The sequence below is a fragment of the Sitodiplosis mosellana genome, unplaced genomic scaffold (genome assembly GCF_009176505.1).
Source record: "Sitodiplosis mosellana isolate CC-2019 unplaced genomic scaffold, AAFC_SMos_1.0 Smas_scaffold_1, whole genome shotgun sequence".
NCBI classification, from domain to species: domain Eukaryota; kingdom Metazoa; phylum Arthropoda; class Insecta; order Diptera; family Cecidomyiidae; genus Sitodiplosis; species Sitodiplosis mosellana.
This window is the reverse complement of record NW_022595244.1, coordinates 12,520,343-12,526,949: the sequence shown is the minus strand read 5'-3', so window position 1 is coordinate 12,526,949 and position 6,607 is coordinate 12,520,343. Positions and strand designations below refer to the sequence as shown.

At 35.9% G+C, this 6,607-nt stretch overlaps 1 protein-coding gene across 3 annotated transcripts in view; it reads left to right on the top strand.

Annotated features, from left to right (window-relative positions):
• Positions 1 to 2,775: 2,775 nt before the first annotated feature.
• LOC129580553 (hemicentin-2) overlaps positions 2,776 to 6,607 on the top strand; it is a 140,172-nt gene continuing 136,340 nt past the window's right edge. For 2 of the 3 annotated variants that reach the window (XM_055471080.1, XM_055471081.1), the window contains exon 1: positions 2,776 to 2,993. The gene's annotated coding sequence lies outside the window, so the exon portion shown is untranslated. Of the gene's footprint in view, positions 2,994 to 4,612; positions 5,035 to 6,607 lie in introns of those variants that run through there. The other variant, XM_055471078.1, reaches the window with a different exon arrangement.

The following is a 6,607-nucleotide window of genomic DNA, read 5'->3' as shown; positions in this document are numbered from 1 at the left end:
AAACCGAAAGGATGGAAAACTCTCTCTCTCTCTCTCTCTCTCTCTCTCTCTCTCTCATTGATGTGAAGCACGGCAAATGAACGATGACGAATTCGATACATGTAATTTAGAGCATTGTTTGTGTGCAGCGCAACGGCTTGAGCATCCAATTGAAAATTACGAACGAAAAATTTTCTGCTTACATTCGAAGCGTATTTTGTGGCGAGGAGGAAAGAATGTCTCGCCATAATACAACAAAACAGAAAAAAAAACATTCAGAAAACTCCTTTATTAAAATTTCTTCGTGTTTTAATTTTTCTTCATTTCGGTGAAATAATTTTGCTGGCCGAGGAATGGTGCAAAGGGAAAAAAACACTCGCCGGAGCGAAAAAATAAATTGCGAAGCAAACACAATGATGGTATTCAAGACGAAATTACACTTCATTGAATTACTCGCGCGAAAGATGTAAATGCAATTTGGTCCAACTGTGTATGTGTGCTGTGTGGCGTTGCGTTGTGTTTTTTTCCATCTCTCTGGTGCAGGCAAAGTGAATTTGTTGTAGTTTATTTTGAATTTGTTGCGGCTGCTCCGGCAATTTATGCACAACATTGCACATTGTTTTCTATTTGATCGTTTCACTTTCCTTGAAATTGTTGCATCGTATATTATTCTGACATTTGCTTATGGTTTTGGCTTCGGCTCTCCGGCTCACGACCCAACTTCGCCATAAAATGTGCGATCACTTTCGATGCATTGCATATTCTCATTCGCTGTCGTTCACAAATGAAATTCCATATTTTATCATTTTTCGGTTGTCGCCTCCCATTTATCGCCAGCTACAGCGTGCAAAATGAATTTTATTACTTTAAAATGCAACACTTCATTCAACACATAATAATCCGAAGGCTTACAAAACTTTGCTTTTACGTGTCGTTTCAAAGAGATCATTTCATTCCTGTGTTGTTTTTTTGTTCCTTCAATTCTTTTAGTTCATCAGCCACAGTCGTTTGTTGTTTTTTTGTTTTCGTCTTCCTCTGCTGCTCCATCGATTTATCTCGTTTCCATCATCAGGTCTTTAAAACGTTTTTAATGTTGACACTTGAACAATGTCAACGTTCATAAATTATTTATGATTCTAAACTGCGTCCGTCTCTGTTTGTGTAATTCTGCCGTTTTTTGATTTCATCAGCTTAATTTTTTTTCGAAGCATGTAGCTTCGGCAAGAGAGAAGAAGAAGCAGAAAAAATTACTCTCTTTAAACAGATTCCGTTCGGACTAAATATGTTAAAGGAATTTGCAAGGCCCTAAAACACTATGAATGATGTTTTTTTTTTGTTTTTTTATTCGCCTCTCTTCGACTGGCTCGCCGGCTCCAGACATTCGCGAATTCATGTTAAGAGCGAGATATAAATCATAAAAATATGACATTCATGTTTTCGTGCTCCGCATAAATAAAATCGGTCTTTGTCGCGTATCGCGACCGTCAAAAAGATGGTTAACATTTGATTTCATTTTGGTTTTATTATGATGCACACAATGTACGAACATCTGTCAATTAACGGTCATCCAAATTCACGAAATTCAAAATCAATTTGAATAATTCAACGGCAGTCATTTCAACATTGTTTTTTGCTCGCTCTGTCTCTGTTTCAGCCGACAGCGAATAATACGAGTAATAATCACCAGCATTATCTCCGGACAGATTGATAAAAATAATGAAAAAAAAGGAGTTGCATGGCCTGCTACACGAAAGGTTATACACGAATTCAACATGCAAAATGGTTTTTGAAAAGTGAATCGAAGAAAGAAAAATCGGATCAGGAGCCCGGCTAATGACTATATCAAGCAAATGAGTGTCTGTAGCTACAGCACGTGCTTGCACCTCAACCACGATTAAGCCGAGAATTGTTTGCAGTTAATAACAAAAACACCGGAGATGCAAATGTTCAGATAAAAAATTTCGATGCCGTCGCTCAATTTTTCTTTCCTTGCCTTTTTTGTTTATCCAATGTGCACGGTTTTGCGAATGTTCGGGGCGCTCTGTGTGTTCAGACTCATCAACAACGAATTGGAAATAGTTCAAAATTGAAGAGAACACCAACGAAACACGCTATATATGCCGAAGCGCATGTTATTCATTTCTTAATATTCGCAATTTGACTCGAGCAAACAACGAATTTTTGCCGGTTACACAAGCAAACGATCGAACGAGAAAAAAAACACAAAACAAAACACACGGCATACTCGGCACACACAAAAAATGTCCCGCGGACCATTGCCAGTGCATGCTCTTTGCTTCAGCACTTTGACCATAAGCACAGCTGCTGCTGCTGCTTCTGCTGCTGCTGTATGACTTCAGGGGAATAAAACGTCCAAAAGAATATTTATTTTCAGCGTGAGAACGATAAAGCACACTGCATGCATAACATTTACCATTTCGAAGAAACGGCAACGGAGGAACAACAACAAAAACCAACAACAATCACAGCAAAAGCAACACACCGACCGACTCTTCGGCACACATATATCAGTCGAGGCAAACATTAGCTCACTGATGTTATTAACCTACCGCACACAATGCACCATTGATATCGTCTCTCGTACACACAGCACATACCGAGCTCTCGTTCATTCGCTCATTCTCCTCTTTTTCATTGCTTGGTATTCAGCTTAGTGTCGGTGTACTGTGCATTTCCCCTTCGCTCGCACGGCCGTTGTCACAAATCCAAATGTCCCAAAAGACTGTTGTTGTGCCTTGTGTATGGCTTTGCATAGATTCCGATTTGAACTTGGTCAGTCTGCATTTGGAGTTCGGTGCAAATAGACGTGGAGAAAGAGCTTTGCGTGTGTGTGTTTTTTTTTGAAAACAGAAATAAAAGCGTCAACGGTGAATTTGCGTACGAGAAAATAACGACTTGTTATTTTGAATACACATCTGAAATTTAGTATTCGTATCTGATTATCGAGCAATTAATGGTGATTTACGAAGAAAACAAAAAAAAACGAGTAAAATGTTCGTCTCTAATTTTATTGGTCTTAAATTTAAAGATGGGTTTTAACTGATATTGATCAGTCAATTTGTCAAGCGAAAATCCATTTTAACATGCAAATTCATCAATGTCTACTTAAATAAGTATGCGAATTTGGAATATGTGCGTGTGTAGTCTAGTTTTGTGGCACAACAAACGTTTGGATGCTCGTTATGTTCAAGTGATTTACCAACGCTGTAATTCCAAAATAGAAAAACGGTGTATTTAAAGAGAGAATGAATAATCAAAATTGTTGAGTGTCAATTGGCTATGGGTTCCAGTTGTGTTTGATCTGTTTGACGTGTATTTGATCAGTTTTTAACATGTACATACACATGACTTTGCACCGAGTATTGTGCGAAGCCGACACATTCGAAAACAACATATGATTGAAAATTTAAAAACCGCGTGAAATTTTAAACATGTTATTGATTTTTGATTCGTGATTTGCTACGATCACATCTCTTGAGCCATACAATAAATTAAATTTGAAAGAAAATAGAATCATCTTCTAATAGCAATGTTTCGCGCGATCGCCTCCGATCGATGGGAATTTGTAACTTTTACTTTGAGAAATGGGAAGAAAAAGAAACGGTTAACGAGTTGGGCGATCTTCTTCTACCTCTCAATCGAAACTTAATTTAGGGCATTTTTAGTGTGTTTTCGGTTACGAGCAAAATAAATTAATCGTTTGTGTGTGTGTGTGCCACAAAATGAAGCTATCAACACTCAATCGATGGTTCATATATTTACTCCGGTTTTCGCATATTAAAATCGATTATCGCTTGAACATGTAATGCGATGGGAAATTCTATTAAATGGCCAAAATATTCAAATCGATTGGCCATATTTGTCCGATTCGATGAATATTTTATAATATCAATTAATTGGAATTTTAAATTCCGACAAATTTTTATTTTCCATTCGTTTGATTCGTTCGTGTGTTCGCTCAAAGTCTCAATTAAATCGCTCACAAAATTATGAGATATGCTATGGAATTGGTTGTATTTTATGCTTAACTCTTCTATCGTTGCCATTTTTCGAATAAATAAATAAAATGAATTGCTATTTTGTTATTCATTCATGAAAGCAAAACGAGTGTGAATGAAACACCGCACCGCCACCGAGAAACACCCGAATATAGCCACAAATCAGAAAAAAAGAGCAAAAACATCAAAATTCTATTGCACGAGTATAAATTTGTATCCGCTACGTGTGCATCAAGTGAGTACGAAAAAATTAAATTGAGCGTGTGTGCTCGTCACTGTGTGGTGCTTTTGAATTCGCTTTGTGAAATGGAACATTGGACCTGAAATTGTGTGTGTGTGCCATGCTAAAGACTTGTGTTTGTACGCCGCAAAAGCATACAATTGCGTTTCGACTGAGAACAAAACCAGCAACAACAACCCACCAACAACGGAACAGAGGAACAAAAAATCCCAGAAGTGCATTACAGTACAATAGAATGCTCGAGTTCACTTTAAATTCCGAAAAAAGAAGGGGCGAAACAAAAAAGAAGAAAATTTAGAACGTCGAATCGCAAACGCAGAACTGAAAATAATAATAATATGGATGTTTCTTTATTGTGCAAATATCGTGGTACATTATGGTTCAAAATCCATTAAAATGTAAAAGAATATTGTGTTCAACTTGAAAACTTTATAACTTGTGTATTCGGTGCTCGTGTGTTTCGTGTTTGATATACATACAGAACGCAAAAGGAAAGGAACAAAAATTGCAGAACAGAAAAACACTCTTAAAAAGTGCGCTTCCGTTTAGTTCCTGTTTTTTGGTTTCGTTTCTTTTTTTTTTCATTCCACTGTAGTGCTGGACATTGCAAAAGTTTTCATTCATTGGGATTCCGTGAAGAACTGAGATCGAAAACGTCTGTTTTTTTCTTTCGTTTAATTCGTTCTATTCAGTTGTGGCATCCGGGTTTTGTGCAAAGTGTCCGTTTCAATTGTTGATATCGATGTGGTAGTTTCAGTGCATTTAAGCGACGTTTTGGTTTTGCGGTGATTTATCGTGAGTTGACTCCAAAATCATACTCGATGTCTCCTATACATATACTCTCCATATATGCATATATACACGTACATTTATACCATTTTCCATTCTTGAGTAATTTTGTTTTCATATCAGAGGGGATTTGCTCGAGGAGTTCCACACAATCCCAACGTAGAAAATGGATTTATTATTCACTATTCGATCGCATTTATTAATTTTTCAAGGAATTTTCTTCTACTTTTGTTTTCGCTGGTTTTTTCTCTCTCTTCTCAGTATCAATGTTAAGAAAAGAAAATGTAATGGTTTTCGCTCAGAGTTCTCTCACTTTTATCGACAACGGGAGAAGAAGAAAACAAGACTGCAGAGCTTCGCTTCGCTCCGCTCTCCGTTCTTGAGTTTTTAGTTACTTAATCTATTTTGTTGTTTCACAACAAACTATTTTTTGGCGCACTACATGAAATGTATTTCATTAAAGTAACTTTGAAGTAATATATTTATTTGCAAAATGAATTACAAGATCTTGGTTTAATTTCTTTTTTGAAATATACTGCCCTTGATTTAAATTAAATAAATACTATGAGCATAGAATCTAAAATCACTTTAATTCTGTTCAAGACTCAGAAAATATTATACGAAAAATTAATGTAATTTTTAAACAACATTTGATAAAAAAAAATTGATTGGCGCTTTGAGACATTATGCACCTATTTGTCGTTACTGCCACTGTTTTAAATTAAATAAAAAATATGAGCATAAAATTCAAATTCACCATAATTTGTTTCAACACTCAAGAAGTATCTAGAAAAAAAGCAGATTAGTAGCTCTACATTTCATGTAGTGCTAAAAATATGAGATTAAATATAAAATTATTATTAAACGCTGAGCGTGAGCATAGCAACAACTGTTACGAGAGAAAAAAGTAAATATCCGCAGCGCTTGATTGTTTCACATAAGCGTTTTCCATTCTAGGAATGTAACCGTTATTGCCTCGAGCTTGCAAAATACGAAGAAGAAGAAAAAAACGATGTATTTTCTTCTCGACAAATAACTTAGTACATACGTTAGATTTTCATTCATTTACTTTGAGAAGAAAATCGCTTTTCATTCTCTGTTTTTGACATTTTTTTTTCTTGTTCATCTTTCTGTTGGTAAAAGTGTCGATTTTCTCTGTGTACACTATAAAACACATGCGGTGGGGGAGTTGACGACATCGTAACCGTTCCATAGCATTATTTAAGTATGCTCTCTCTCTATTTCTTGTTAATTTCTTCTGCGCTTTTTTATTTCCGTTTCTTGGAGAATACATTTGTTCTCCCGTTGCACAGTTCTAGTTTATTTAACAATTTTTTTGTCTCTCTCTCTCTCTCTCTCTCTCTATCTCTTTCTCTCTTTTTTTACGATATCTTCTTGCAAGAAGATGTTTTTATCCTTATTCAATGTGTCTATCTGTCTTTTACTTTGCTTTTGGCAATGTCTCAATGTACGAAACTTTAAACAAATTTTTTTTTTCATATATCCATCTCGCTCATTGCCTCGTTGTTGAGTTCTACAAGTTGTTTCTTTTTTTTCGTTTCGAAATTTGTTTGGATGT